The sequence below is a fragment of the Schistocerca americana genome, chromosome 5, assembly GCF_021461395.2.
Source record: "Schistocerca americana isolate TAMUIC-IGC-003095 chromosome 5, iqSchAmer2.1, whole genome shotgun sequence".
Lineage (NCBI taxonomy): Eukaryota > Metazoa > Arthropoda > Insecta > Orthoptera > Acrididae > Schistocerca > Schistocerca americana.
Genome location: NC_060123.1, coordinates 125,300,636 through 125,326,190, shown reverse-complemented (window position 1 = coordinate 125,326,190; position 25,555 = coordinate 125,300,636). Strand labels below are relative to the sequence as shown.

The 25,555-nt window shown below is 50.1% G+C and overlaps 42 non-coding genes across 42 annotated transcripts; all 42 read left to right on the top strand.

Moving 5' to 3' along the window:
* The first annotated feature begins 420 nt into the window (after positions 1–420).
* Trnat-cgu lies at positions 421–492 on the top strand. Its single transcript has one exon. It is a non-coding gene; the product is annotated as a tRNA-Thr (tRNA).
* Positions 493–825: 333 nt separating this feature from the next.
* Trnan-guu lies at positions 826–899 on the top strand. Its single transcript has one exon. It is a non-coding gene; the product is annotated as a tRNA-Asn (tRNA).
* A 689-nt stretch (positions 900–1,588) lies between these two features.
* Trnar-ccu lies at positions 1,589–1,660 on the top strand. The gene has a single exon. It is a non-coding gene; the product is annotated as a tRNA-Arg (tRNA).
* A 333-nt stretch (positions 1,661–1,993) lies between these two features.
* Positions 1,994–2,067, top strand: Trnan-guu. Its single transcript has one exon. It is a non-coding gene; the product is annotated as a tRNA-Asn (tRNA).
* Positions 2,068–2,756: 689 nt separating this feature from the next.
* On the top strand, positions 2,757–2,828 carry Trnat-cgu. The gene has a single exon. It is a non-coding gene; the product is annotated as a tRNA-Thr (tRNA).
* Positions 2,829–3,161: 333 nt separating this feature from the next.
* Trnan-guu lies at positions 3,162–3,235 on the top strand. Its single transcript has one exon. It is a non-coding gene; the product is annotated as a tRNA-Asn (tRNA).
* A 689-nt stretch (positions 3,236–3,924) lies between these two features.
* Positions 3,925–3,996, top strand: Trnar-ccu. The gene has a single exon. It is a non-coding gene; the product is annotated as a tRNA-Arg (tRNA).
* A 333-nt stretch (positions 3,997–4,329) lies between these two features.
* On the top strand, positions 4,330–4,403 carry Trnan-guu. Its single transcript has one exon. It is a non-coding gene; the product is annotated as a tRNA-Asn (tRNA).
* A 689-nt stretch (positions 4,404–5,092) lies between these two features.
* Positions 5,093–5,164, top strand: Trnar-ccu. Its single transcript has one exon. It is a non-coding gene; the product is annotated as a tRNA-Arg (tRNA).
* Positions 5,165–5,497: 333 nt separating this feature from the next.
* Trnan-guu lies at positions 5,498–5,571 on the top strand. The gene has a single exon. It is a non-coding gene; the product is annotated as a tRNA-Asn (tRNA).
* Positions 5,572–6,260: 689 nt separating this feature from the next.
* On the top strand, positions 6,261–6,332 carry Trnat-cgu. The gene has a single exon. It is a non-coding gene; the product is annotated as a tRNA-Thr (tRNA).
* A 333-nt stretch (positions 6,333–6,665) lies between these two features.
* Trnan-guu lies at positions 6,666–6,739 on the top strand. Its single transcript has one exon. It is a non-coding gene; the product is annotated as a tRNA-Asn (tRNA).
* Positions 6,740–7,428: 689 nt separating this feature from the next.
* On the top strand, positions 7,429–7,500 carry Trnar-ccu. Its single transcript has one exon. It is a non-coding gene; the product is annotated as a tRNA-Arg (tRNA).
* A 333-nt stretch (positions 7,501–7,833) lies between these two features.
* Trnan-guu lies at positions 7,834–7,907 on the top strand. The gene has a single exon. It is a non-coding gene; the product is annotated as a tRNA-Asn (tRNA).
* Positions 7,908–8,596: 689 nt separating this feature from the next.
* Trnat-cgu lies at positions 8,597–8,668 on the top strand. The gene has a single exon. It is a non-coding gene; the product is annotated as a tRNA-Thr (tRNA).
* A 333-nt stretch (positions 8,669–9,001) lies between these two features.
* On the top strand, positions 9,002–9,075 carry Trnan-guu. Its single transcript has one exon. It is a non-coding gene; the product is annotated as a tRNA-Asn (tRNA).
* A 689-nt stretch (positions 9,076–9,764) lies between these two features.
* Trnat-cgu lies at positions 9,765–9,836 on the top strand. The gene has a single exon. It is a non-coding gene; the product is annotated as a tRNA-Thr (tRNA).
* Positions 9,837–10,379: 543 nt separating this feature from the next.
* On the top strand, positions 10,380–10,453 carry Trnan-guu. The gene has a single exon. It is a non-coding gene; the product is annotated as a tRNA-Asn (tRNA).
* A 689-nt stretch (positions 10,454–11,142) lies between these two features.
* Positions 11,143–11,214, top strand: Trnat-cgu. The gene has a single exon. It is a non-coding gene; the product is annotated as a tRNA-Thr (tRNA).
* Positions 11,215–11,547: 333 nt separating this feature from the next.
* Positions 11,548–11,621, top strand: Trnan-guu. Its single transcript has one exon. It is a non-coding gene; the product is annotated as a tRNA-Asn (tRNA).
* A 689-nt stretch (positions 11,622–12,310) lies between these two features.
* On the top strand, positions 12,311–12,382 carry Trnat-cgu. The gene has a single exon. It is a non-coding gene; the product is annotated as a tRNA-Thr (tRNA).
* A 333-nt stretch (positions 12,383–12,715) lies between these two features.
* Trnan-guu lies at positions 12,716–12,789 on the top strand. Its single transcript has one exon. It is a non-coding gene; the product is annotated as a tRNA-Asn (tRNA).
* A 689-nt stretch (positions 12,790–13,478) lies between these two features.
* Trnat-cgu lies at positions 13,479–13,550 on the top strand. The gene has a single exon. It is a non-coding gene; the product is annotated as a tRNA-Thr (tRNA).
* A 333-nt stretch (positions 13,551–13,883) lies between these two features.
* On the top strand, positions 13,884–13,957 carry Trnan-guu. Its single transcript has one exon. It is a non-coding gene; the product is annotated as a tRNA-Asn (tRNA).
* Positions 13,958–14,646: 689 nt separating this feature from the next.
* On the top strand, positions 14,647–14,718 carry Trnat-cgu. The gene has a single exon. It is a non-coding gene; the product is annotated as a tRNA-Thr (tRNA).
* A 543-nt stretch (positions 14,719–15,261) lies between these two features.
* Trnan-guu lies at positions 15,262–15,335 on the top strand. Its single transcript has one exon. It is a non-coding gene; the product is annotated as a tRNA-Asn (tRNA).
* Positions 15,336–16,024: 689 nt separating this feature from the next.
* On the top strand, positions 16,025–16,096 carry Trnat-cgu. The gene has a single exon. It is a non-coding gene; the product is annotated as a tRNA-Thr (tRNA).
* A 333-nt stretch (positions 16,097–16,429) lies between these two features.
* Trnan-guu lies at positions 16,430–16,503 on the top strand. The gene has a single exon. It is a non-coding gene; the product is annotated as a tRNA-Asn (tRNA).
* Positions 16,504–17,192: 689 nt separating this feature from the next.
* Trnat-cgu lies at positions 17,193–17,264 on the top strand. The gene has a single exon. It is a non-coding gene; the product is annotated as a tRNA-Thr (tRNA).
* A 333-nt stretch (positions 17,265–17,597) lies between these two features.
* Trnan-guu lies at positions 17,598–17,671 on the top strand. The gene has a single exon. It is a non-coding gene; the product is annotated as a tRNA-Asn (tRNA).
* A 693-nt stretch (positions 17,672–18,364) lies between these two features.
* Positions 18,365–18,436, top strand: Trnat-cgu. Its single transcript has one exon. It is a non-coding gene; the product is annotated as a tRNA-Thr (tRNA).
* Positions 18,437–18,769: 333 nt separating this feature from the next.
* Positions 18,770–18,843, top strand: Trnan-guu. The gene has a single exon. It is a non-coding gene; the product is annotated as a tRNA-Asn (tRNA).
* Positions 18,844–19,532: 689 nt separating this feature from the next.
* On the top strand, positions 19,533–19,604 carry Trnar-ccu. The gene has a single exon. It is a non-coding gene; the product is annotated as a tRNA-Arg (tRNA).
* A 333-nt stretch (positions 19,605–19,937) lies between these two features.
* Trnan-guu lies at positions 19,938–20,011 on the top strand. Its single transcript has one exon. It is a non-coding gene; the product is annotated as a tRNA-Asn (tRNA).
* Positions 20,012–20,700: 689 nt separating this feature from the next.
* On the top strand, positions 20,701–20,772 carry Trnat-cgu. The gene has a single exon. It is a non-coding gene; the product is annotated as a tRNA-Thr (tRNA).
* Positions 20,773–21,315: 543 nt separating this feature from the next.
* Trnan-guu lies at positions 21,316–21,389 on the top strand. The gene has a single exon. It is a non-coding gene; the product is annotated as a tRNA-Asn (tRNA).
* Positions 21,390–22,078: 689 nt separating this feature from the next.
* On the top strand, positions 22,079–22,150 carry Trnat-cgu. Its single transcript has one exon. It is a non-coding gene; the product is annotated as a tRNA-Thr (tRNA).
* A 333-nt stretch (positions 22,151–22,483) lies between these two features.
* On the top strand, positions 22,484–22,557 carry Trnan-guu. The gene has a single exon. It is a non-coding gene; the product is annotated as a tRNA-Asn (tRNA).
* Positions 22,558–23,246: 689 nt separating this feature from the next.
* On the top strand, positions 23,247–23,318 carry Trnat-cgu. Its single transcript has one exon. It is a non-coding gene; the product is annotated as a tRNA-Thr (tRNA).
* Positions 23,319–23,651: 333 nt separating this feature from the next.
* Trnan-guu lies at positions 23,652–23,725 on the top strand. The gene has a single exon. It is a non-coding gene; the product is annotated as a tRNA-Asn (tRNA).
* Positions 23,726–24,414: 689 nt separating this feature from the next.
* Positions 24,415–24,486, top strand: Trnat-cgu. The gene has a single exon. It is a non-coding gene; the product is annotated as a tRNA-Thr (tRNA).
* A 333-nt stretch (positions 24,487–24,819) lies between these two features.
* Positions 24,820–24,893, top strand: Trnan-guu. Its single transcript has one exon. It is a non-coding gene; the product is annotated as a tRNA-Asn (tRNA).
* Positions 24,894–25,555: the final 662 nt, after the last annotated feature.

Here is a 25,555-nt window from a genome sequence, read left to right as displayed (position 1 = left end):
TGACAGGGCCTGTCTCTCGATGTCGATTTGTATTTGGTGTGTCTTAAGTGTCGGTCTGCAGTAGGCCGCTGTTGGCCGAGCGACGTGCAGTCGCCTTACATGAAGCCCCATGGGCAACGCCAGTGCCACTGTGGACAACAGCGCACTGTAGCCAGAGAGAGGAGCCGAAAGGCGCATTTCGCAGTCGAGCCACGCTATCCCACAAGCTGTGCACTAGGTCAGGATTGTGCAGACCGCTAACTTTTGGTGGGCCGACGCTCGTCGTCGATCGTAAGGGCGAAACATTCAAGAGATTTGGAAAACGGCAATGTGGACACCCCCAGCAGCAGCTGTGTGCCAAGTCCGATATCTGGTCGAGGGCTGCAAGATTCAGTATGATGAAGTAACAATTTGGGGATAGCTCACAAACGCTAAGCTGCCGCCTTCTTAGCTCAGTGGTAGAGCACTGGTCTCGTAAACCAGGGGTCGTGAGTTCGAACCTCACAGAAGGCATTCATTTTTTAAACCTTCCTGCAAGGAGCGGAGCTATCTCGAGCAGCATCTAACACATGGCAGTACACTGAATGAAAGGGATGTTCTACAACCTATGACAAGTATCCTACTGGCCTCAGAGGTTTTCTGAATGCATAGGCAGAACATTGGTTTGTATGCATTTTGTAGTATAATGTCATGCTTGGCGATGTCATTCGTTTACGAGCCTCGCTACAGTGTGCATGCACGTTATCCATGTGAAGAGGCGTAAGCAAATGCTACCATTCTGCGAGATTCCTGCAGAAGGTATACGAATTGCGTTGATATACAGAGCACAAGGGAGCCAAAGCCAAGGCCTCCGTGGCGCAATCGGCTAGCGCGTTCGGCTGTTAACCGAAAGGTTGGTGGTTCGAGCCCACCCGGGGGCGAAATCGTTTTAACCGGCACTGAGGTGAGGGCATACGTCAACTTTGTTAGAGATACACAGCTAGTGTGACAATTTGGCTGCGTTTGAGTGATGCCACAGAGCCTTATACACATTCAGCCAAGTGACACTGTAGGTAAAAACATGGCCCTACACAGACGTTCTGCTGTTTTCCTTTTTATTCGTCATGTGTGACACTGCAGTAGAGGGACGCCCGCTACAAAAGACGTATTCTTTACATTCAATTTCAGCATATACGTCGCGAGTGCCATATGACAGGGCCTGTCTCTCGATGTCGATTTGTATTTGGTGTGTCTTAAGTGTCGGTCTGCAGTAGGCCGCTGTTGGCCGAGCGACGTGCAGTCGCCTTACATGAAGCCCCATGGGCAACGCCAGTGCCACTGTGGACAACAGCGCACTGTAGCCAGAGAGAGGAGCCGAAAGGCGCATTTCGCAGTCGAGCCACGCTATCCCACAAGCTGTGCACTAGGTCAGGATTGTGCAGACCGCTAACTTTTGGTGGGCCGACGCTCGTCGTCGATCGTAAGGGCGAAACATTCAAGAGATTTGGAAAACGGCAATGTGGACACCCCCAGCAGCAGCTGTGTGCCAAGTCCGATATCTGGTCGAGGGCTGCAAGATTCAGTATGATGAAGTAACAATTTGGGGATAGCTCACAAACGCTAAGCTGCCGCCTTCTTAGCTCAGTGGTAGAGCACTGGTCTCCTAAACCAGGGGTCGTGAGTTCGAACCTCACAGAAGGCATTCGTTTTTTAAACCTTCCTGCAAGGAGCGGAGCTATCTCGAGCTGCATCTAACACATGGCAGTACACTGAATGAATGGGATGTTCTACAACCTATGACAAGTATTCTACTGGCCTCAGAGGTTTTCTGAATGCATAGGCAGAACATTGGTTTGTATGCATTTTGTAGTATAATGTCATGCTTGGCGATGTCATTCGTTTACGAGCCTCGCTACAGTGTGCATGCACGTTATCCATGTGAAGAGGCGTAAGCAAATGCTACCATTCTGCGAGATTCCTGCAGAAGGTATACGAATTGCGTTGATATACAGAGCACAAGGGAGCCAAGGTCAAGGCCTCCGTGGCGCAATCGGCTAGCGCGTTCGGCTGTTAACCGAAAGGTTGGTGGTTCGAGCCCACCCGGGGGCGAAATCGTTTTAACCGGCACCGAGGTGAGGGCATACGTCAACTTTGTTAGAGATACACAGCTAGTGTGACAATTTGGCTGCGTTTGAGTGATGCCACGGAGCCTTATACACATTCAGCCAAGTGACACTGTAGGTAAAAACATGGCCCTACACAGACGTTCTGCTGTTTTCCTTTTTATTCGTCATGTGTGACACTGCAGTAGAGGGACGCCCGCTACAAAAGACGTATTCTTTACATTCAATTTCAGCATATACGTCGCGAGTGCCATATGACAGGGCCTGTCTCTCGATGTCGATTTGTATTTGGTGTGTCTTAAGTGTCGGTCTGCAGTAGGCCGCTGTTGGCCGAGCGACGTGCAGTCGCCTTACATGAAGCCCCATGGGCAACGCCAGTGCCACTGTGGACAACAGCGCACTGTAGCCAGAGAGAGGAGCCGAAAGGCGCATTTCGCAGTCGAGCCACGCTATCCCACAAGCTGTGCACTAGGTCAGGATTGTGCAGACCGCTAACTTTTGGTGGGCCGACGCTCGTCGTCGATCGTAAGGGCGAAACATTCAAGAGATTTGGAAAACGGCAATGTGGACACCCCCAGCAGCAGCTGTGTGCCAAATCCGATATCTGGTCGAGGGCTGCAAGATTCAGTATGATGAAGTAACAATTTGGGGATAGCTCACAAACGCTAAGCTGCCGCCTTCTTAGCTCAGTGGTAGAGCACTGGTCTCGTAAACCAGGGGTCGTGAGTTCGAACCTCACAGAAGGCATTCATTTTTTAAACCTTCCTGCAAGGAGCGGAGCTATCTCGAGCAGCATCTAACACATGGCAGTACACTGAATGAAAGGGATGTTCTACAACCTATGACAAGTATTCTACTGGCCTCAGAGGTTTTCTGAATGCATAGGCAGAACATTGGTTTGTATGCATTTTGTAGTATAATGTCATGCTTGGCGATGTCATTCGTTTACGAGCCTCGCTACAGTGTGCATGCACGTTATCCATGTGAAGAGGCGTAAGCAAATGCTACCATTCTGCGAGATTCCTGCAGAAGGTATACGAATTGCGTTGATATACAGAGCACAAGGGAGCCGAAGTCAAGGCCTCCGTGGCGCAATCGGCTAGCGCGTTCGGCTGTTAACCGAAAGGTTGGTGGTTCGAGCCCACCCGGGGGCGAAATCGTTTTAACCGGCACCGAGGTGAGGGCATACGTCAACTTTGTTAGAGATACACAGCTAGTGTGACAATTTGGCTGCGTTTGAGTGATGCCACAGAGCCTTATACACATTCAGCCAAGTGACACTGTAGGTAAAAACATGGTCCTACACAGACGTTCTGCTGTTTTCCTTTTTATTCGTCATGTGTGACACTGCAGTAGAGGGACGCCCGCTACAAAAGACGTATTCTTTACATTCAATTTCAGCATATACGTCGCGAGTGCCATATGACAGGGCCTGTCTCTCGATGTCGATTTGTATTTGGTGTGTCTTAAGTGTCGGTCTGCAGTAGGCCGCTGTTGGCCGAGCGACGTGCAGTCGCCTTACATGAAGCCCCATGGGCAACGCCAGTGCCACTGTGGACAACAGCGCACTGTAGCCAGAGAGAGGAGCCGAAAGGCGCATTTCGCAGTCGAGCCACGCTATCCCACAAGCTGTGCACTAGGTCAGGATTGTGCAGACCGCTAACTTTTGGTGGGCCGACGCTCGTCGTCGATCGTAAGGGCGAAACATTCAAGAGATTTGGAAAACGGCAATGTGGACACCCCCAGCAGCAGCTGTGTGCCAAATCCGATATCTGGTCGAGGGCTGCAAGATTCAGTATGATGAAGTAACAATTTGGGGATAGCTCACAAACGCTAAGCTGCCGCCTTCTTAGCTCAGTGGTAGAGCACTGGTCTCCTAAACCAGGGGTCGTGAGTTCGAACCTCACAGAAGGCATTCATTTTTTAAACCTTCCTGCAAGGAGCGGAGCTATCTCGAGCAGCATCTAACACATGGCAGTACACTGAATAAAAGGGATGTTCTACAACCTATGACAAGTATTCTACTGGCCTCAGAGGTTTTCTGAATGCATAGGCAGAACATTGGTTTGTATGCATTTTGTAGTATAATGTCATGCTTGGCGATGTCATTCGTTTACGAGCCTCGCTACAGTGTGCATGCACGTTATCCATGTGAAGAGGCGTAAGCAAATGCTACCATTCTGCGAGATTCCTGCAGAAGGTATACGAATTGCGTTGATATACAGAGCACAAGGAAGCCAACGTCAAGGCCTCCGTGGCGCAATCGGCTAGCGCGTTCGGCTGTTAACCGAAAGGTTGGTGGTTCGAGCCCACCCGGGGGCGAAATCGTTTTAACCGGCACCGAGGTGAGGACATACGTCAACTTTGTTAGAGATACACAGCTAGTGTGACAATTTGGCTGCGTTTGAGTGATGCCACAGAGCCTTATACACATTCAGCCAAGTGACACTGTAGGTAAAAACATGGCCCTACACAGACGTTCTGCTGTTTTCCTTTTTATTCGTCATGTGTGACACTGCAGTAGAGGGACGCCCGCTACAAAAGACGTATTCTTTACATTCAATTTCAGCATATACGTCGCGAGTGCCATATGACAGGGCCTGTCTCTCGATGTCGATTTGTATTTGGTGTGTCTTAAGTGTCGGTCTGCAGTAGGCCGCTGTTGGCCGAGCGACGTGCAGTCGCCTTACATGAAGCCCCATGGGCAACGCCAGTGCCACTGTGGACAACAGCGCACTGTAGCCAGAGAGAGGAGCCGAAAGGCGCATTTCGCAGTCGAGCCACGCTATCCCACAAGCTGTGCACTAGGTCAGGATTGTGCAGACCGCTAACTTTTGGTGGGCCGACGCTCGTCGTCGATCGTAAGGGCGAAACATTCAAGAGATTTGGAAAACGGCAATGTGGACACCCCCAGCAGCAGCTGTGTGCCAAATCCGATATCTGGTCGAGGGCTGCAAGATTCAGTATGATGAAGTAACAATTTGGGGATAGCTCATAAACGCTAAGCTGCCGCCTTCTTAGCTCAGTGGTAGAGCACTGGTCTCCTAAACCAGGGGTCGTGAGTTCGAACCTCACAGAAGGCAATCGTTTTTTAAACCTTCCTGCAAGGAGCGGAGCTATCTCGAGCTGCATCTAACACATGGCAGTACACTGAATGAATGGGATGTTCTACAACCTATGACAAGTATTCTACTGGCCTCAGAGGTTTTCTGAATGCATAGGCAGAACATTGGTTTGTATGCATTTTGTAGTATAATGTCATGCTTGGCGATGTCATTCGTTTACGAGCCTCGCTACAGTGTGCATGCACGTTATCCATGTGAAGAGGCGTAAGCAAATGCTACCATTCTGCGAGATTCCTGCAGAAGGTATACGAATTGCGTTGATATACAGAGCACAAGGAAGCCAAGGTCAAGGCCTCCGTGGCGCAATCGGCTAGCGCGTTCGGCTGTTAACCGAAAGGTTGGTGGTTCGAGCCCACCCGGGGGCGAAATCGTTTTAACCGGCACCGAGGTGAGGGCATACGTCAACTTTGTTAGAGATACACAGCTAGTGTGACAATTTGGCTGCGTTTGAGTGATGCCACGGAGCCTTATACACATTCAGCCAAGTGACACTGTAGGTAAAAACATGGCCCTACACAGACGTTCTGCTGTTTTCCTTTTTATTCGTCATGTGTGACACTGCAGTAGAGGGACGCCCGCTACAAAAGACGTATTCTTTACATTCAATTTCAGCATATACGTCGCGAGTGCCATATGACAGGGCCTGTCTCTCGATGTCGATTTGTATTTGGTGTGTCTTAAGTGTCGGTCTGCAGTAGGCCGCTGTTGGCCGAGCGACGTGCAGTCGCCTTACATGAAGCCCCATGGGCAACGCCAGTGCCACTGTGGACAACAGCGCACTGTAGCCAGAGAGAGGAGCCGAAAGGCGCATTTCGCAGTCGAGCCACGCTATCCCACAAGCTGTGCACTAGGTCAGGATTGTGCAGACCGCTAACTTTTGGTGGGCCGACGCTCGTCGTCGATCGTAAGGGCGAAACATTCAAGAGATTTGGAAAACGGCAATGTGGACACCCCCAGCAGCAGCTGTGTGCCAAATCCGATATCTGGTCGAGGGCTGCAAGATTCAGTATGATGAAGTAACAATTTGGGGATAGCTCACAAACGCTAAGCTGCCGCCTTCTTAGCTCAGTGGTAGAGCACTGGTCTCGTAAACCAGGGGTCGTGAGTTCGAACCTCACAGAAGGCATTCATTTTTTAAACCTTCCTGCAAGGAGCGGAGCTATCTCGAGCAGCATCTAACACATGGCAGTACACTGAATGAAAGGGATGTTCTACAACCTATGACAAGTATTCTACTGGCCTCAGAGGTTTTCTGAATGCATAGGCAGAACATTGGTTTGTATGCATTTTGTAGTATAATGTCATGCTTGGCGATGTCATTCGTTTACGAGCCTCGCTACAGTGTGCATGCACGTTATCCATGTGAAGAGGCGTAAGCAAATGCTACCATTCTGCGAGATTCCTGCAGAAGGTATACGAATTGCGTTGATATACAGAGCACAAGGGAGCCAAAGTCAAGGCCTCCGTGGCGCAATCGGCTAGCGCGTTCGGCTGTTAACCGAAAGGTTGGTGGTTCGAGCCCACCCGGGGGCGAAATCGTTTTAACCGGCACCGAGGTGAGGGCATACGTCAACTTTGTTAGAGATACACAGCTAGTGTGACAATTTGGCTGCGTTTGAGTGATGCCACAGAGCCTTATACACATTCAGCCAAGTGACACTGTAGGTAAAAACATGGCCCTACACAGACGTTCTGCTGTTTTCCTTTTTATTCGTCATGTGTGACACTGCAGTAGAGGGACGCCCGCTACAAAAGACGTATTCTTTACATTCAATTTCAGCATATACGTCGCGAGTGCCATATGACAGGGCCTGTCTCTCGATGTCGATTTGTATTTGGTGTGTCTTAAGTGTCGGTCTGCAGTAGGCCGCTGTTGGCCGAGCGACGTGCAGTCGCCTTACATGAAGCCCCATGGGCAACGCCAGTGCCACTGTGGACAACAGCGCACTGTAGCCAGAGAGAGGAGCCGAAAGGCGCATTTCGCAGTCGAGCCACGCTATCCCACAAGCTGTGCACTAGGTCAGGATTGTGCAGACCGCTAACTTTTGGTGGGCCGACGCTCGTCGTCGATCGTAAGGGCGAAACATTCAAGAGATTTGGAAAACGGCAATGTGGACACCCCCAGCAGCAGCTGTGTGCCAAATCCGATATCTGGTCGAGGGCTGCAAGATTCAGTATGATGAAGTAACAATTTGGGGATAGCTCACAAACGCTAAGCTGCCGCCTTCTTAGCTCAGTGGTAGAGCACTGGTCTCCTAAACCAGGGGTCGTGAGTTCGAACCTCACAGAAGGCATTCATTTTTTAAACCTTCCTGCAAGGAGCGGAGCTATCTCGAGCAGCATCTAACACATGGCAGTACACTGAATAAAAGGGATGTTCTACAACCTATGACAAGTATTCTACTGGCCTCAGAGGTTTTCTGAATGCATAGGCAGAACATTGGTTTGTATGCATTTTGTAGTATAATGTCATGCTTGGCGATGTCATTCGTTTACGAGCCTCGCTACAGTGTGCATGCACGTTATCCATGTGAAGAGGCGTAAGCAAATGCTACCATTCTGCGAGATTCCTGCAGAAGGTATACGAATTGCGTTGATATACAGAGCACAAGGAAGCCAAAGTCAAGGCCTCCGTGGCGCAATCGGCTAGCGCGTTCGGCTGTTAACCGAAAGGTTGGTGGTTCGAGCCCACCCGGGGGCGAAATCGTTTTAACCGGCACCGAGGTGAGGACATACGTCAACTTTGTTAGAGATACACAGCTAGTGTGACAATTTGGCTGCGTTTGAGTGATGCCACAGAGCCTTATACACATTCAGCCAAGTGACACTGTAGGTAAAAACATGGCCCTACACAGACGTTCTGCTGTTTTCCTTTTTATTCGTCATGTGTGACACTGCAGTAGAGGGACGCCCGCTACAAAAGACGTATTCTTTACATTCAATTTCAGCATATACGTCGCGAGTGCCATATGACAGGGCCTGTCTCTCGATGTCGATTTGTATTTGGTGTGTCTTAAGTGTCGGTCTGCAGTAGGCCGCTGTTGGCCGAGCGACGTGCAGTCGCCTTACATGAAGCCCCATGGGCAACGCCAGTGCCACTGTGGACAACAGCGCACTGTAGCCAGAGAGAGGAGCCGAAAGGCGCATTTCGCAGTCGAGCCACGCTATCCCACAAGCTGTGCACTAGGTCAGGATTGTGCAGACCGCTAACTTTTGGTGGGCCGACGCTCGTCGTCGATCGTAAGGGCGAAACATTCAAGAGATTTGGAAAACGGCAATGTGGACACCCCCAGCAGCAGCTGTGTGCCAAGTCCGATATCTGGTCGAGGGCTGCAAGATTCAGTATGATGAAGTAACAATTTGGGGATAGCTCACAAACGCTAAGCTGCCGCCTTCTTAGCTCAGTGGTAGAGCACTGGTCTCGTAAACCAGGGGTCGTGAGTTCGAACCTCACAGAAGGCATTCATTTTTTAAACCTTCCTGCAAGGAGCGGAGCTATCTCGAGCAGCATCTAACACATGGCAGTACACTGAATGAAAGGGATGTTCTACAACCTATGACAAGTATTCTACTGGCCTCAGAGGTTTTCTGAATGCATAGGCAGAACATTGGTTTGTATGCATTTTGTAGTATAATGTCATGCTTGGCGATGTCATTCGTTTACGAGCCTCGCTACAGTGTGCATGCACGTTATCCATGTGAAGAGGCGTAAGCAAATGCTACCATTCTGCGAGATTCCTGCAGAAGGTATACGAATTGCGTTGATATACAGAGCACAAGGGAGCCAAAGTCAAGGCCTCCGTGGCGCAATCGGCTAGCGCGTTCGGCTGTTAACCGAAAGGTTGGTGGTTCGAGCCCACCCGGGGGCGAAATCGTTTTAACCGGCACCGAGGTGAGGGCATACGTCAACTTTGTTAGAGATACACAGCTAGTGTGACAATTTGGCTGCGTTTGAGTGATGCCACAGAGCCTTATACACATTCAGCCAAGTGACACTGTAGGTAAAAACATGGCCCTACACAGACGTTCTGCTGTTTTCCTTTTTATTCGTCATGTGTGACACTGCAGTAGAGGGACGCCCGCTACAAAAGACGTATTCTTTACATTCAATTTCAGCATATACGTCGCGAGTGCCATATGACAGGGCCTGTCTCTCGATGTCGATTTGTATTTGGTGTGTCTTAAGTGTCGGTCTGCAGTAGGCCGCTGTTGGCCGAGCGACGTGCAGTCGCCTTACATGAAGCCCCATGGGCAACGCCAGTGCCACTGTGGACAACAGCGCACTGTAGCCAGAGAGAGGAGCCGAAAGGCGCATTTCGCAGTCGAGCCACGCTATCCCACAAGCTGTGCACTAGGTCAGGATTGTGCAGACCGCTAACTTTTGGTGGGCCGACGCTCGTCGTCGATCGTAAGGGCGAAACATTCAAGAGATTTGGAAAACGGCAATGTGGACACCCCCAGCAGCAGCTGTTTGCCAAATCCGATATCTGGTCGAGGGCTGCAAGATTCAGTATGATGAAGTAACAATTTGGGGATAGCTCACAAACGCTAAGCTGCCGCCTTCTTAGCTCAGTGGTAGAGCACTGGTCTCGTAAACCAGGGGTCGTGAGTTCGAACCTCACAGAAGGCATTCATTTTTTAAACCTTCCTGCAAGGAGCGGAGCTATCTCGAGCAGCATCTAACACATGGCAGTACACTGAATGAAAGGGATGTTCTACAACCTATGACAAGTATTCTACTGGCCTCAGAGGTTTTCTGAATGCATAGGCAGAACATTGGTTTGTATGCATTTTGTAGTATAATGTAATGCTTGGCGATGTCATTCGTTTACGAGCCTCGCTACAGTGTGCATGCACGTTATCCATGTGAAGAGGCGTAAGCAAATGCTACCATTCTGCGAGATTCCTGCAGAAGGTATACGAATTGCGTTGATATACAGAGCACAAGGGAGCCAAAGTCAAGGCCTCCGTGGCGCAATCGGCTAGCGCGTTTGTATGCATTTTGTAGTATAATGTCATGCTTGGCGATGTCATTCGTTTACGAGCCTCGCTACAGTGTGCATGCACGTTATCCATGTGAAGAGGCGTAAGCAAATGCTACCATTCTGCGAGATTCCTGCAGAAGGTATACGAATTGCGTTGATATACAGAGCACAAGGGAGCCGAAGGCAAGGCCTCCGTGGCGCAATCGGCTAGCGCGTTCGGCTGTTAACCGAAAGGTTGGTGGTTCGAGCCCACCCGGGGGCGAAATCGTTTTAACCGGCACCGAGGTGAGGGCATACGTCAACTTTGTTAGAGATACACAGCTAGTGTGACAATTTGGCTGCGTTTGAGTGATGCCACAGAGCCTTATACACATTCAGCCAAGTGACACTGTAGGTAAAAACATGGCCCTACACAGACGTTCTGCTGTTTTCCTTTTTATTCGTCATGTGTGACACTGCAGTAGAGGGACGCCCGCTACAAAAGACGTATTCTTTACATTCAATTTCAGCATATACGTCGCGAGTGCCATATGACAGGGCCTGTCTCTCGATGTCGATTTGTATTTGGTGTGTCTTAAGTGTCGGTCTGCAGTAGGCCGCTGTTGGCCGAGCGACGTGCAGTCGCCTTACATGAAGCCCCATGGGCAACGCCAGTGCCACTGTGGACAACAGCGCACTGTAGCCAGAGAGAGGAGCCGAAAGGCGCATTTCGCAGTCGAGCCACGCTATCCCACAAGCTGTGCACTAGGTCAGGATTGTGCAGACCGCTAACTTTTGGTGGGCCGACGCTCGTCGTCGATCGTAAGGGCGAAACATTCAAGAGATTTGGAAAACGGCAATGTGGACACCCCCAGCAGCAGCTGTGTGCCAAATCCGATATCTGGTCGAGGGCTGCAAGATTCAGTATGATGAAGTAACAATTTGGGGATAGCTCACAAACGCTAAGCTGCCGCCTTCTTAGCTCAGTGGTAGAGCACTGGTCTCGTAAACCAGGGGTCGTGAGTTCGAACCTCACAGAAGGCATTCATTTTTTAAACCTTCCTGCAAGGAGCGGAGCTATCTCGAGCAGCATCTAACACATGGCAGTACACTGAATGAAAGGGATGTTCTACAACCTATGACAAGTATTCTACTGGCCTCAGAGGTTTTCTGAATGCATAGGCAGAACATTGGTTTGTATGCATTTTGTAGTATAATGTCATGCTTGGCGATGTCATTCGTTTACGAGCCTCGCTACAGTGTGCATGCACGTTATCCATGTGAAGAGGCGTAAGCAAATGCTACCATTCTGCGAGATTCCTGCAGAAGGTATACGAATTGCGTTGATATACAGAGCACAAGGGAGCCAAAGTCAAGGCCTCCTTGGCGCAATCGGCTAGCGCGTTCGGCTGTTAACCGAAAGGTTGGTGGTTCGAGCCCACCCGGGGGCGAAATCGTTTTAACCGGCACCGAGGTGAGGGCATACGTCAACTTTGTTAGAGATACACAGCTAGTGTGACAATTTGGCTGCGTTTGAGTGATGCCACAGAGCCTTATACACATTCAGCCAAGTGACACTGTAGGTAAAAACATGGCCCTACACAGACGTTCTGCTGTTTTCCTTTTTATTCGTCATGTGTGACACTGCAGTAGAGGGACGCCCGCTACAAAAGACGTATTCTTTACATTCAATTTCAGCATATACGTCGCGAGTGCCATATGACAGGGCCTGTCTCTCGATGTCGATTTGTATTTGGTGTGTCTTAAGTGTCGGTCTGCAGTAGGCCGCTGTTGGCCGAGCGACGTGCAGTCGCCTTACATGAAGCCCCATGGGCAACGCCAGTGCCACTGTGGACAACAGCGCACTGTAGCCAGAGAGAGGAGCCGAAAGGCGCATTTCGCAGTCGAGCCACGCTATCCCACAAGCTGTGCACTAGGTCAGGATTGTGCAGACCGCTAACTTTTGGTGGGCCGACGCTCGTCGTCGATCGTAAGGGCGAAACATTCAAGAGATTTGGAAAACGGCAATGTGGACACCCCCAGCAGCAGCTGTGTGCCAAATCCGATATCTGGTCGAGGGCTGCAAGATTCAGTATGATGAAGTAACAATTTGGGGATAGCTCACAAACGCTAAGCTGCCACCTTCTTAGCTCAGTGGTAGAGCACTGGTCTCGTAAACCAGGGGTCGTGAGTTCGAACCTCACAGAAGGCATTCATTTTTTAAACCTTCCTGCAAGGAGCGGAGCTATCTCGAGCAGCATCTAACACATGGCAGTACACTGAATGAAAGGGATGTTCTACAACCTATGACAAGTATTCTACTGGCCTCAGAGGTTTTCTGAATGCATAGGCAGAACATTGGTTTGTATGCATTTTGTAGTATAATGTCATGCTTGGCGATGTCATTCGTTTACGAGCCTCGCTACAGTGTGCATGCACGTTATCCATGTGAAGAGGCGTAAGCAAATGCTACCATTCTGCGAGATTCCTGCAGAAGGTATACGAATTGCGTTGATATACAGAGCACAAGGGAGCCAAAGTCAAGGCCTCCGTGGCGCAATCGGCTAGCGCGTTCGGCTGTTAACCGAAAGGTTGGTGGTTCGAGCCCACCCGGGGGCGAAATCGTTTTAACCGGCACCGAGGTGAGGGCATACGTCAACTTTGTTAGAGATACACAGCTAGTGTGACAATTTGGCTGCGTTTGAGTGATGCCACAGAGCCTTATACACATTCAGCCAAGTGACACTGTAGGTAAAAACATGGCCCTACACAGACGTTCTGCTGTTTTCCTTTTTATTCGTCATGTGTGACACTGCAGTAGAGGGACGCCCGCTACAAAAGACGTATTCTTTACATTCAATTTCAGCATATACGTCGCGAGTGCCATATGACAGGGCCTGTCTCTCGATGTCGATTTGTATTTGGTGTGTCTTAAGTGTCGGTCTGCAGTAGGCCGCTGTTGGCCGAGCGACGTGCAGTCGCCTTACATGAAGCCCCATGGGCAACGCCAGTGCCACTGTGGACAACAGCGCACTGTAGCCAGAGAGAGGAGCCGAAAGGCGCATTTCGCAGTCGAGCCACGCTATCCCACAAGCTGTGCACTAGGTCAGGATTGTGCAGACCGCTAACTTTTGGTGGGCCGACGCTCGTCGTCGATCGTAAGGGCGAAACATTCAAGAGATTTGGAAAACGGCAATGTGGACACCCCCAGCAGCAGCTGTGTGCCAAATCCGATATCTGGTCGAGGGCTGCAAGATTCAGTATGATGAAGTAACAATTTGGGGATAGCTCACAAACGCTAAGCTGCCGCCTTCTTAGCTCAGTGGTAGAGCACTGGTCTCGTAAACCAGGGGTCGTGAGTTCGAACCTCACAGAAGGCATTCATTTTTTAAACCTTCCTGCAAGGAGCGGAGCTATCTCGAGCAGCATCTAACACATGGCAGTACACTGAATGAAAGGGATGTTCTACAACCTATGACAAGTATTCTACTGGCCTCAGAGGTTTTCTGAATGCATAGGCAGAACATTGGTTTGTATGCATTTTGTAGTATAATGTCATGCTTGGCGATGTCATTCGTTTACGAGCCTCGCTACAGTGTGCATGCACGTTATCCATGTGAAGAGGCGTAAGCAAATGCTACCATTCTGCGAGATTCCTGCAGAAGGTATACGAATTGCGTTGATATACAGAGCACAAGGGAGCCAAAGTCAAGGCCTCCGTGGCGCAATCGGCTAGCGCGTTCGGCTGTTAACCGAAAGGTTGGTGGTTCGAGCCCACCCGGGGGCGAAATCGTTTTAACCGGCACCGAGGTGAGGGCATACGTCAACTTTGTTAGAGATACACAGCTAGTGTGACAATTTGGCTGCGTTTGAGTGATGCCACAGAGCCTTATACACATTCAGCCAAGTGACACTGTAGGTAAAAACATGGCCCTACACAGACGTTCTGCTGTTTTCCTTTTTATTCGTCATGTGTGACACTGCAGTAGAGGGACGCCCGCTACAAAAGACGTATTCTTTACATTCAATTTCAGCATATACGTCGCGAGTGCCATATGACAGGGCCTGTCTCTCGATGTCGATTTGTATTTGGTGTGTCTTAAGTGTCGGTCTGCAGTAGGCCGCTGTTGGCCGAGCGACGTGCAGTCGCCTTACATGAAGCATCATGGGCAACGCCAGTGCCACTGTGGACAACAGCGCACTGTAGCCAGAGAGAGGAGCCGAAAGGCGCATTTCGCAGTCGAGCCACGCTATCCCACAAGCTGTGCACTAGGTCAGGATTGTGCAGACCGCTAACTTTTGGTGGGCCGACGCTCGTCGTCGATCGTAAGGGCGAAACATTCAAGAGATTTGGAAAACGGCAATGTGGACACCCCCAGCAGCAGCTGTGTGCCAAATCCGATATCTGGTCGAGGGCTGCAAGATTCAGTATGATGAAGTAACAATTTGGGGATAGCTCACAAACGCTAAGCTGCCGCCTTCTTAGCTCAGTGGTAGAGCACTGGTCTCGTAAACCAGGGGTCGTGAGTTCGAACCTCACAGAAGGCATTCATTTTTTAAACCTTCCTGCAAGGAGCGGAGCTATCTCGAGCAGCATCTAACACATGGCAGTACACTGAATGAAAGGGATGTTCTACAACCTATGACAAGTATTCTACTGGCCTCAGAGGTTTTCTGAATGCATAGGCAGAACATTGGTTTGTATGCATTTTGTAGTATAATGTCATGCTTGGCGATGTCATTCGTTTACGAGCCTCGCTACAGTGTGCATGCACGTTATCCATGTGAAGAGGCGTAAGCAAATGCTACCATTCTGCGAGATTCCTGCAGAAGGTATACGAATTGCGTTGATATACAGAGCACAAGGGAGCCAAAGTCAAGGCCTCCGTGGCGCAATCGGCTAGCGCGTTTGTATGCATTTTGTAGTATAATGTCATGCTTGGCGATGTCATTCGTTTACGAGCCTCGCTACAGTGTGCATGCACGTTATCCATGTGAAGAGGCGTAAGCAAATGCTACCATTCTGCGAGATTCCTGCAGAAGGTATACGAATTGCGTTGATATACAGAGCACAAGGGAGCCGAAGGCAAGGCCTCCGTGGCGCAATCGGCTAGCGCGTTCGGCTGTTAACCGAAAGGTTGGTGGTTCGAGCCCACCCGGGGGCGAAATCGTTTTAACCGGCACCGAGGTGAGGGCATACGTCAACTTTGTTAGAGATACACAGCTAGTGTGACAATTTGGCTGCGTTTGAGTGATGCCACGGAGCCTTATACACATTCAGCCAAGTGACACTGTAGGTAAAAACATGGCCCTACACAGACGTTCTGCTGTTTTCCTTTTTATTCGTCATGTGTGACACTGCAGTAGAGGGACGCCCGCTACAAAAGACGTATTCTTTACATTCAATTTCAGCATATACGTCGCGAGTGCCATATGACAGGGCCTGTCTCTCGATGTCGATTTGTATTTGGTGTGTCTTAAGTGTCGGTCTGCAGTAGGCCGCTGTTGGCCGAGCGACGTGCAGTCGCCTTACATGAAGCCCCATGGGCAACGCCAGTGCCACTGTGGACAACAGCGCACTGTAGCCAGAGAGAGGAGCCGAAAGGCGCATTTCGCAGTCGAGCCACGCTATCCCACAAGCTGTGCACTAGGTCAGGATTGTGCAGACCGCTAACTTTTGGTGGGCCGACGCTCGTCGTCGATCGTAAGGGCGAAACATTCAAGAGATTTGGAAAACGGCAATGTGGACACCCCCAGCAGCAGCTGTGTGCCAAATCCGATATCTGGTCGAGGGCTGCAAGATTCAGTATGATGAAGTAACAATTTGGGGATAGCTCACAAACGCTAAGCTGCCGCCTTCTTAGCTCAGTGGTAGAGCACTGGTCTCGTAAACCAGGGGTCGTGAGTTCGAACCTCACAGAAGGCATTCATTTTTTAAACCTTCCTGCAAGGAGCGGAGCTATCTCGAGCAGCATCTAACACATGGCAGTACACTGAATGAAAGGGATGTTCTACAACCTATGACAAGTATTCTACTGGCCTCAGAGGTTTTCTGAATGCATAGGCAGAACATTGGTTTGTATGCATTTTGTAGTATAATGTCATGCTTGGCGATGTCATTCGTTTACGAGCCTCGCTACAGTGTGCATGCACGTTATCCATGTGAAGAGGCGTAAGCAAATGCTACCATTCTGCGAGATTCCTGCAGAAGGTATACGAATTGCGTTGATATACAGAGCACAAGGGAGCCAAAGTCAAGGCCTCCGTGGCGCAATCGGCTAGCGCGTTCGGCTGTTAACCGAAAGGTTGGTGGTTCGAGCCCACCCGGGGGCGAAATCGTTTTAACCGGCACCGAGGTGAGGGCATACGTCAACTTTGTTAGAGATACACAGCTAGTGTGACAATTTGGCTGCGTTTGAGTGATGCCACAGAGCCTTATACACATTCAGCCAAGTGACACTGTAGGTAAAAACATGGCCCTACACAGACGTTCTGCTGTTTTCCTTTTTATTCGTCATGTGTGACACTGCAGTAGAGGGACGCCCGCTACAAAAGACGTATTCTTTACATTCAATTTCAGCATATACGTCGCGAGTGCCATATGACAGGGCCTGTCTCTCGATGTCGATTTGTATTTGGTGTGTCTTAAGTGTCGGTCTGCAGTAGGCCGCTGTTGGCCGAGCGACGTGCAGTCGCCTTACATGAAGCCCCATGGGCAACGCCAGTGCCACTGTGGACAACAGCGCACTGTAGCCAGAGAGAGGAGCCGAAAGGCGCATTTCGCAGTCGAGCCACGCTATCCCACAAGCTGTGCACTAGGTCAGGATTGTGCAGACCGCTAACTTTTGGTGGGCCGACGCTCGTCGTCGATCGTAAGGGCGAAACATTCAAGAGATTTGGAAAACGGCAATGTGGACACCCCCAGCAGCAGCTGTGTGCCAAATCCGATATCTGGTCGAGGGCTGCAAGATTCAGTATGATGAAGTAACAATTTGGGGATAGCTCACAAACGCTAAGCTGCCGCCTTCTTAGCTCAGTGGTAGAGCACTGGTCTCGTAAACCAGGGGTCGTGAGTTCGAACCTCACAGAAGGCATTCATTTTTTAAACCTTCCTGCAAGGAGCGGAGCTATCTCGAGCAGCATCTAACACATGGCAGTACACTGAATGAAAGGGATGTTCTACAACCTATGACAAGTATTCTACTGGCCTCAGAGGTTTTCTGAATGCATAGGCAGAACATTGGTTTGTATGCATTTTGTAGTATAATGTCATGCTTGGCGATGTCATTCGTTTACGAGCCTCGCTACAGTGTGCATGCACGTTATCCATGTGAAGAGGCGTAAGCAAATGCTACCATTCTGCGAGATTCCTGCAGAAGGTATACGAATTGCGTTGATATACAGAGCACAAGGGAGCCAAAGTCAAGGCCTCCGTGGCGCAATCGGCTAGCGCGTTCGGCTGTTAACCGAAAGGTTGGTGGTTCGAGCCCACCCGGGGGCGAAATCGTTTTAACCGGCACCGAGGTGAGGGCATACGTCAACTTTGTTAGAGATACACAGCTAGTGTGACAATTTGGCTGCGTTTGAGTGATGCCACAGAGCCTTATACACATTCAGCCAAGTGACACTGTAGGTAAAAACATGGCCCTACACAGACGTTCTGCTGTTTTCCTTTTTATTCGTCATGTGTGACACTGCAGTAGAGGGACGCCCGCTACAAAAGACGTATTCTTTACATTCAATTTCAGCATATACGTCGCGAGTGCCATATGACAGGGCCTGTCTCTCGATGTCGATTTGTATTTGGTGTGTCTTAAGTGTCGGTCTGCAGTAGGCCGCTGTTGGCCGAGCGACGTGCAGTCGCTCGCTTTACATGAAGCCCCATGGGCAACGCCAGTGCCACTGTGGACAACAGCGCACTGTAGCCAGAGAGAGGAGCCGAAAGGCGCATTTCGCAGTCGAGCCACGCTATCCCACAAGCTGTGCACTAGGTCAGGATTGTGCAGACCGCTAACTTTTGGTGGGCCGACGCTCGTCGTCGATCGTAAGGGCGAAACATTCAAGAGATTTGGAAAACGGCAATGTGGACACCCCCAGCAGCAGCTGTGTGCCAAATCCGATATCTGGTCGAGGGCTGCAAGATTCAGTATGATGAAGTAACAATTTGGGGATAGCTCACAAACGCTAAGCTGCCGCCTTCTTAGCTCAGTGGTAGAGCACTGGTCTCGTAAACCAGGGGTCGTGAGTTCGAACCTCACAGAAGGCATTCATTTTTTAAACCTTCCTGCAAGGAGCGGAGCTATCTCGAGCAGCATCTAACACATGGCAGTACACTGAATGAAAGGGATGTTCTACAACCTATGACAAGTATTCTACTGGCCTCAGAGGTTTTCTGAATGCATAGGCAGAACATTGGTTTGTATGCATTTTGTAGTATAATGTCATGCTTGGCGATGTCATTCGTTTACGAGCCTCGCTACAGTGTGCATGCACGTTATCCATGTGAAGAGGCGTAAGCAAATGCTACCATTCTGCGAGATTCCTGCAGAAGGTATACGAATTGCGTTGATATACAGAGCACAAGGGAGCCAAAGTCAAGGCCTCCGTGGCGCAATCGGCTAGCGCGTTCGGCTGTTAACCGAAAGGTTGGTGGTTCGAGCCCACCCGGGGGCGAAATCGTTTTAACCGGCACCGAGGTGAGGGCATACGTCAACTTTGTTAGAGATACACAGCTAGTGTGACAATTTGGCTGCGTTTGAGTGATGCCACAGAGCCTTATACACATTCAGCCAAGTGACACTGTAGGTAAAAACATGGCCCTACACAGACGTTCTGCTGTTTTCCTTTTTATTCGTCATGTGTGACACTGCAGTAGAGGGACGCCCGCTACAAAAGACGTATTCTTTACATTCAATTTCAGCATATACGTCGCGAGTGCCATATGACAGGGCCTGTCTCTCGATGTCGATTTGTATTTGGTGTGTCTTAAGTGTCGGTCTGCAGTAGGCCGCTGTTGGCCGAGCGACGTGCAGTCGCCTTACATGAAGCCCCATGGGCAACGCCAGTGCCACTGTGGACAACAGCGCACTGTAGCCAGAGAGAGGAGCCGAAAGGCGCATTTCGCAGTCGAGCCACGCTATCCCACAAGCTGTGCACTAGGTCAGGATTGTGCAGACCGCTAACTTTTGGTGGGCCGACGCTCGTCGTCGATCGTAAGGGCGAAACATTCAAGAGATTTGGAAAACGGCAATGTGGACACCCCCAGCAGCAGCTGTGTGCCAAATCCGATATCTGGTCGAGGGCTGCAAGATTCAGTATGATGAAGTAACAATTTGGGGATAGCTCACAAACGCTAAGCTGCCGCCTTCTTAGCTCAGTGGTAGAGCACTGGTCTCCTAAACCAGGGGTCGTGAGTTCGAACCTCACAGAAGGCATTCGTTTTTTAAACCTTCCTGCAAGGAGCGGAGCTATCTCGAGCTGCATCTAACACATGGCAGTACACTGAATGAATGGGATGTTCTACAACCTATGACAAGTATTCTACTGGCCTCAGAGGTTTTCTGAATGCATAGGCAGAACATTGGTTTGTATGCATTTTGTAGTATAATGTCATGCTTGGCGATGTCATTCGTTTACGAGCCTCGCTACAGTGTGCATGCACGTTATCCATGTGAAGAGGCGTAAGCAAATGCTACCATTCTGCGAGATTCCTGCAGAAGGTATACGAATTGCGTTGATATACAGAGCACAAGGGAGCCAAGGTCAAGGCCTCCGTGGCGCAATCGGCTAGCGCGTTCGGCTGTTAACCGAAAGGTTGGTGGTTCGAGCCCACCCGGGGGCGAAATCGTTTTAACCGGCACCGAGGTGAGGGCATACGTCAACTTTGTTAGAGATACACAGCTAGTGTGACAATTTGGCTGCGTTTGAGTGATGCCACGGAGCCTTATACACATTCAGCCAAGTGACACTGTAGGTAAAAACATGGCCCTACACAGACGTTCTGCTGTTTTCCTTTTTATTCGTCATGTGTGACACTGCAGTAGAGGGACGCCCGCTACAAAAGACGTATTCTTTACATTCAATTTCAGCATATACGTCGCGAGTGCCATATGACAGGGCCTGTCTCTCGATGTCGATTTGTATTTGGTGTGTCTTAAGTGTCGGTCTGCAGTAGGCCGCTGTTGGCCGAGCGACGTGCAGTCGCCTTACATGAAGCCCCATGGGCAACGCCAGTGCCACTGTGGACAACAGCGCACTGTAGCCAGAGAGAGGAGCCGAAAGGCGCATTTCGCAGTCGAGCCACGCTATCCCACAAGCTGTGCACTAGGTCAGGATTGTGCAGACCGCTAACTTTTGGTGGGCCGACGCTCGTCGTCGATCGTAAGGGCGAAACATTCAAGAGATTTGGAAAACGGCAATGTGGACACCCCCAGCAGCAGCTGTGTGCCAAATCCGATATCTGGTCGAGGGCTGCAAGATTCAGTATGATGAAGTAACAATTTGGGGATAGCTCACAAACGCTAAGCTGCCGCCTTCTTAGCTCAGTGGTAGAGCACTGGTCTCGTAAACCAGGGGTCGTGAGTTCGAACCTCACAGAAGGCATTCATTTTTTAAACCTTCCTGCAAGGAGCGGAGCTATCTCGAGCAGCATCTAACACATGGCAGTACACTGAATGAAAGGGATGTTCTACAACCTATGACAAGTATTCTACTGGCCTCAGAGGTTTTCTGAATGCATAGGCAGAACATTGGTTTGTATGCATTTTGTAGTATAATGTCATGCTTGGCGATGTCATTCGTTTACGAGCCTCGCTACAGTGTGCATGCACGTTATCCATGTGAAGAGGCGTAAGCAAATGCTACCATTCTGCGAGATTCCTGCAGAAGGTATACGAATTGCGTTGATATACAGAGCACAAGGGAGCCAAAGTCAAGGCCTCCGTGGCGCAATCGGCTAGCGCGTTTGTATGCATTTTGTAGTATAATGTCATGCTTGGCGATGTCATTCGTTTACGAGCCTCGCTACAGTGTGCATGCACGTTATCCATGTGAAGAGGCGTAAGCAAATGCTACCATTCTGCGAGTTACCTGCAGAAGGTATACGAATTGCGTTGATATACAGAGCACAAGGGAGCCGAAGTCAAGGCCTCCGTGGCGCAATCGGCTAGCGCGTTCGGCTGTTAACCGAAAGGTTGGTGGTTCGAGCCCACCCGGGGGCGAAATCGTTTTAACCGGCACCGAGGTGAGGGCATACGTCAACTTTGTTAGAGATACACAGCTAGTGTGACAATTTGGCTGCGTTTGAGTGATGCCACAGAGCCTTATACACATTCAGCCAAGTGACACTGTAGGTAAAAACATGGCCCTACACAGACGTTCTGCTGTTTTCCTTTTTATTCGTCATGTGTGACACTGCAGTAGAGGGACGCCCGCTACAAAAGACGTATTCTTTACATTCAATTTCAGCATATACGTCGCGAGTGCCATATGACAGGGCCTGTCTCTCGATGTCGATTTGTATTTGGTGTGTCTTAAGTGTCGGTCTGCAGTAGGCCGCTGTTGGCCGAGCGACGTGCAGTCGCCTTACATGAAGCCCCATGGGCAACGCCAGTGCCACTGTGGACAACAGCGCACTGTAGCCAGAGAGAGGAGCCGAAAGGCGCATTTCGCAGTCGAGCCACGCTATCCCACAAGCTGTGCACTAGGTCAGGATTGTGCAGACCGCTAACTTTTGGTGGGCCGACGCTCGTCGTCGATCGTAAGGGCGAAACATTCAAGAGATTTGGAAAACGGCAATGTGGACACCCCCAGCAGCAGCTGTGTGCCAAATCCGATATCTGGTCGAGGGCTGCAAGATTCAGTATGATGAAGTAACAATTTGGGGATAGCTCACAAACGCTAAGCTGCCGCCTTCTTAGCTCAGTGGTAGAGCACTGGTCTCGTAAACCAGGGGTCGTGAGTTCGAACCTCACAGAAGGCATTCATTTTTTAAACCTTCCTGCAAGGAGCGGAGCTATCTCGAGCAGCATCTAACACATGGCAGTACACTGAATGAAAGGGATGTTCTACAACCTATGACAAGTATTCTACTGGCCTCAGAGGTTTTCTGAATGCATAGGCAGAACATTGGTTTGTATGCATTTTGTAGTATAATGTCATGCTTGGCGATGTCATTCGTTTACGAGCCTCGCTACAGTGTGCATGCACGTTATCCATGTGAAGAGGCGTAAGCAAATGCTACCATTCTGCGAGATTCCTGCAGAAGGTATACGAATTGCGTTGATATACAGAGCACAAGGGAGCCAAAGTCAAGGCCTCCGTGGCGCAATCGGCTAGCGCGTTCGGCTGTTAACCGAAAGGTTGGTGGTTCGAGCCCACCCGGGGGCGAAATCGTTTTAACCGGCACCGAGGTGAGGGCATACGTCAACTTTGTTAGAGATACACAGCTAGTGTGACAATTTGGCTGCGTTTGAGTGATGCCACAGAGCCTTATACACATTCAGCCAAGTGACACTGTAGGTAAAAACATGGCCCTACACAGACGTTCTGCTGTTTTCCTTTTTATTCGTCATGTGTGACACTGCAGTAGAGGGACGCCCGCTACAAAAGACGTATTCTTTACATTCAATTTCAGCATATACGTCGCGAGTGCCATATGACAGGGCCTGTCTCTCGATGTCGATTTGTATTTGGTGTGTCTTAAGTGTCGGTCTGCAGTAGGCCGCTGTTGGCCGAGCGACGTGCAGTCGCCTTACATGAAGCCCCATGGGCAACGCCAGTGCCACTGTGGACAACAGCGCACTGTAGCCAGAGAGAGGAGCCGAAAGGCGCATTTCGCAGTCGAGCCACGCTATCCCACAAGCTGTGCACTAGGTCAGGATTGTGCAGACCGCTAACTTTTGGTGGGCCGACGCTCGTCGTCGATCGTAAGGGCGAAACATTCAAGAGATTTGGAAAACGGCAATGTGGACACCCCCAGCAGCAGCTGTGTGCCAAATCCGATATCTGGTCGAGGGCTGCAAGATTCAGTATGATGAAGTAACAATTTGGGGATAGCTCACAAACGCTAAGCTGCCGCCTTCTTAGCTCAGTGGTAGAGCACTGGTCTCGTAAACCAGGGGTCGTGAGTTCGAACCTCACAGAAGGCATTCATTTTTTAAACCTTCCTGCAAGGAGCGGAGCTATCTCGAGCAGCATCTAACACATGGCAGTACACTGAATGAAAGGGATGTTCTACAACCTATGACAAGTATTCTACTGGCCTCAGAGGTTTTCTGAATGCATAGGCAGAACATTGGTTTGTATGCATTTTGTAGTATAATGTCATGCTTGGCGATGTCATTCGTTTACGAGCCTCGCTACAGTGTGCATGCACGTTATCCATGTGAAGAGGCGTAAGCAAATGCTACCATTCTGCGAGATTCCTGCAGAAGGTATACGAATTGCGTTGATATACAGAGCACAAGGGAGCCAAAGTCAAGGCCTCCGTGGCGCAATCGGCTAGCGCGTTCGGCTGTTAACCGAAAGGTTGGTGGTTCGAGCCCACCCGGGGGCGAAATCGTTTTAACCGGCACCGAGGTGAGGGCATACGTCAACTTTGTTAGAGATACACAGCTAGTGTGACAATTTGGCTGCGTTTGAGTGATGCCACAGAGCCTTATACACATTCAGCCAAGTGACACTGTAGGTAAAAACATGGCCCTACACAGACGTTCTGCTGTTTTCCTTTTTATTCGTCATGTGTGACACTGCAGTAGAGGGACGCCCGCTACAAAAGACGTATTCTTTACATTCAATTTCAGCATATACGTCGCGAGTGCCATATGACAGGGCCTGTCTCTCGATGTCGATTTGTATTTGGTGTGTCTTAAGTGTCGGTCTGCAGTAGGCCGCTGTTGGCCGAGCGACGTGCAGTCGCCTTACATGAAGCCCCATGGGCAACGCCAGTGCCACTGTGGACAACAGCGCACTGTAGCCAGAGAGAGGAGCCGAAAGGCGCATTTCGCAGTCGAGCCACGCTATCCCACAAGCTGTGCACTAGGTCAGGATTGTGCAGACCGCTAACTTTTGGTGGGCCGACGCTCGTCGTCGATCGTAAGGGCGAAACATTCAAGAGATTTGGAAAACGGCAATGTGGACACCCCCAGCAGCAGCTGTGTGCCAAATCCGATATCTGGTCGAGGGCTGCAAGATTCAGTATGATGAAGTAACAATTTGGGGATAGCTCACAAACGCTAAGCTGCCGCCTTCTTAGCTCAGTGGTAGAGCACTGGTCTCGTAAACCAGGGGTCGTGAGTTCGAACCTCACAGAAGGCATTCATTTTTTAAACCTTCCTGCAAGGAGCGGAGCTATCTCGAGCAGCATCTAACACATGGCAGTACACTGAATGAAAGGGATGTTCTACAACCTATGACAAGTATTCTACTGGCCTCAGAGGTTTTCTGAATGCATAGGCAGAACATTGGTTTGTATGCATTTTGTAGTATAATGTCATGCTTGGCGATGTCATTCGTTTACGAGCCTCGCTACAGTGTGCATGCACGTTATCCATGTGAAGAGGCGTAAGCAAATGCTACCATTCTGCGAGATTCCTGCAGAAGGTATACGAATTGCGTTGATATACAGAGCACAAGGGAGCCAAAGTCAAGGCCTCCGTGGCGCAATCGGCTAGCGCGTTCGGCTGTTAACCGAAAGGTTGGTGGTTCGAGCCCACCCGGGGGCGAAATCGTTTTAACCGGCACCGAGGTGAGGGCATACGTCAACTTTGTTAGAGATACACAGCTAGTGTGACAATTTGGCTGCGTTTGAGTGATGCCACAGAGCCTTATACACATTCAGCCAAGTGACACTGTAGGTAAAAACATGGCCCTACACAGACGTTCTGCTGTTTTCCTTTTTATTCGTCATGTGTGACACTGCAGTAGAGGGACGCCCGCTACAAAAGACGTATTCTTTACATTCAATTTCAGCATATACGTCGCGAGTGCCATATGACAGGGCCTGTCTCTCGATGTCGATTTGTATTTGGTGTGTCTTAAGTGTCGGTCTGCAGTAGGCCGCTGTTGGCCGAGCGACGTGCAGTCGCCTTACATGAAGCCCCATGGGCAACGCCAGTGCCACTGTGGACAACAGCGCACTGTAGCCAGAGAGAGGAGCCGAAAGGCGCATTTCGCAGTCGAGCCACGCTATCCCACAAGCTGTGCACTAGGTCAGGATTGTGCAGACCGCTAACTTTTGGTGGGCCGACGCTCGTCGTCGATCGTAAGGGCGAAACATTCAAGAGATTTGGAAAACGGCAATGTGGACACCCCCAGCAGCAGCTGTGTGCCAAATCCGATATCTGGTCGAGGGCTGCAAGATTCAGTATGATGAAGTAACAATTTG